The 2827-nt window shown below is 55.8% G+C and overlaps 1 pseudogene; it reads right to left on the reverse strand.

The window, feature by feature from the left end:
- Window positions 1-1530: 1530 nt before the first annotated feature.
- On the reverse strand, window positions 1531-2463 carry LOC136299333 (olfactory receptor 14J1-like; annotated as a pseudogene).
- Between the last annotated feature and the right edge of the window lie 364 nt (window positions 2464-2827).

The following is a 2827-nucleotide window of genomic DNA, read 5'->3' on the forward strand; positions in this document are numbered from 1 at the left end:
GTATCATACCTGTAATTTATAATATATAATGCTGCATATTATATATTTTTATGTGCTATAATCAACAGAATATATCAAATATATAGTTGATCTTTTCCTAAGCTATTGCCTGTGGGTCCTAGAGGCCATCTCCTAGTGTTACTACATTTGTGCCTTCTGGTACTAGTTCTTATAGCATCAACTCCCTTGGGAGTTCCTCCAGGGAACTTCACACCGAGGGCTTCCATCACTGTCGTGGCTGTGGGAACTTGTTGCTTGCCAGTTCTCCCCCATCCTTGTGGATTCTGGAGCATGTCAGCACAAGTGTCTATGGCCCTTCCTTCATCCCCAGCCTGCAGCAGTCACAGTCCCCATGAAAAAAACAGCTAGCCTGCAGAAAAGGTGGCCAAAAGAATACCATCTAAAGTCCCCTTTACATCCTTTCGATAGTAGATCAATATCCATATATTATTAAGTCAGCAGTGGCACAGGAAACTCACAGCTCATTGGACAAAAATTTTCTGGCTGACTTCAGAGGCCACGACAGAACTGAGTGGTTTTCCTCCTGTCCCCCAGCCCTTCCTGGCCCCAGGGGCTGATGGCATTTGTGTTCCCTCAGGTTCATCTCCCCACACCAACATTGTGGGGGTGCTCAGGCCTGCTCTGGGCACTGCAAACAGGGGCTCCTGAGCCAGAGCTGCCGTGTCTGTGCCTGCAAGGATGCGGCCCCCGTGTGAGCTGGGAGAGAGGCCAGGGCTGCAGAGGGGGGATGTTGTTGGCAGGTGCATGAGGACGCTCTGGGACGCTGCCCGGGGGTGTCCAGCACAGTGGGGATGGATCAGCCCCTGCTCTGCTGCTCCTTCCCGTCTTCCCCAGGGACCCTGCAGAGCCCCAGCCGTGCTGTTTGCCCCCAGCCTGCCCACGGCCACCCTGGGGCTGCTCACGGGGCTTTTCCGTGCACAGCATTGGGCCTGGGCGTGTTCTGGAGAGAGCCTGGGCAAGGAGCCTGGAGCAGCGAGGCCCTGCCCTGAGGCGTCAGCGCTGCCCCAGCGGAGCCCATGGCCTGTCCCTGCTGCAGCCCCGGCACTGCCACCCCCAGCCCTGTGCCCGGCGCCGAGAGCACTCCGGCCCTACAGCAACACCAGGGCCAGGAGGGCAGCGGGGCAGGGCCACGGGAGCAGCGCTGCCAACACCAAGGGCTGCTGCTCCTGGGCACAGCTGCTGTGCCAGCACTGATCTGCCCCCAGCTCTGCACACAGACATTGCCACTGCAGCTGCAGAGAAGGGAACAAAAGGGGGATCTCTGCAGAAAACTTGCCTGCGAGATCCTTGCATTCCATTAAAGCCACCAAGAGTGCAGCCCCTCATTGACACAGTCTGTGGCCACAGGGAAGGTGGAGAGAAACAAAATGAGAAATGGCACAAGGAGTGACAATTTTGTGGACAAGAATAAAAATATAAAACACTGGAAAAGAAAACCCACAACCAAAACAGCAAGAAATATCAAAGAAGACTATTATTACAAGTGATTGGCAGAAATTGGCCAGCAGTCTAATGTTCATGAAACCATCCAGCCATCAGTCTCCACACTGCAGCCTCGAACTCCTGCTTCCTCAGGCTGTAGATGAGGGAGTTCAGGGCTGGAGGCACCACTGAGTACAGAACTGACAGGGCCAGATCCAGGGATGGGGAGGAGATGGAGGGGGGCTTCAGGTAGGCAAACACTGCAGTGCTGATTAACAGAGAGACCACGGCTAGGTGAGGGAGGCAGGTGGAAAAGGCTTTGTGCCATCCCTGCTCAGAGGGGATCCTCAGCACGGCCCTGAAGATCTGCACATAGGAGAAAACAATGAACACAAAACAACCAAATACCAAACAGGCACTAACAGCCAAAAGTCCTAATTCCCTGAGGTAGAAGCGTGAGCAGGAGAGTTTGAGGATGTGTGGGATTTCACAGAAGAACTGGCCCAGGGCATTGCCCTGGCACAGGGGCAGGGAAAATGTATTGGCCATGTGCAGCAGTGAATAGAAAAAGGCACTGGTCCAGGCAGCTGCTGCCATGTGGGCACAAGCTCTGCTGCCCAGGAGGGTCCCGTAGTGCAGGGGTTTGCAGATGGACACATAGCGGTCACAGCACATGATGGTCAGGAGGGAAAACTCTGCTGAAAAGAAAAGGAGAAATAGAAATAACTGAGCAGCACATGCAGAGTAGGAGATGGTCCTGGTGTCCTAGAGGGAATTTTGCATGGCTTTGGGGGCAGTGGTGCAGATGGAGCCCAGGTCGCTGAGGGCCAGGTTGAGCAGAAAGAAGAACATGGGGCTGTGCAGGTGGTGGCCGCAGGCTACGGCGCTGATGACGAGGCCGTTGCCCAGGAGGGCAGCCAGGGAGATGCCCAGGAAGAGGCAGAAGGGCAGGAGTTGCAGCTGCCGCGTGTCTGCCAATGCCAGCAGGAGGAAGTCGCTGATGGAGCTGCTGTTGGACATTGGCAGTGTCTTGGCATGGGGATCTGTAAAAATGTAGTCATGGAATAGTTCAGTTTGCAGAGGACTTTGAATATCCCAGCACAGCTTGGTGGCACTTTCCCCCCAGGGCCTGCCCAGGGCTCTGCTGCCTGGAGCTGTTCCCTGCCTGCAGCTGCTTCCCTGTGCCCACGGCTGGGCCCTGCCAGTGCTGCCAGAGCCCAGCCCAGCCCTGGGGGCTCAGCTCTGCCCTGCACACCCCTCCCAGCTCAGGCACTGCCCAGGGGCAGCTCTGGCTCTGCAGGCTCTGATGGCAACGTCAGAGCAACCCTGAGGAGGCTGGAAAACCAACACCGATGCTGCCTGCAAGGGGTCCTCTGCTGATTTC

The sequence above is a fragment of the Chamaea fasciata genome, unplaced genomic scaffold, assembly GCF_029207755.1.
Source record: "Chamaea fasciata isolate MVZ Bird 193981 ecotype frontalis unplaced genomic scaffold, bChaFas1.0.hap1 SCAF_19, whole genome shotgun sequence".
Lineage (NCBI taxonomy): Eukaryota > Metazoa > Chordata > Aves > Passeriformes > Sylviidae > Chamaea > Chamaea fasciata.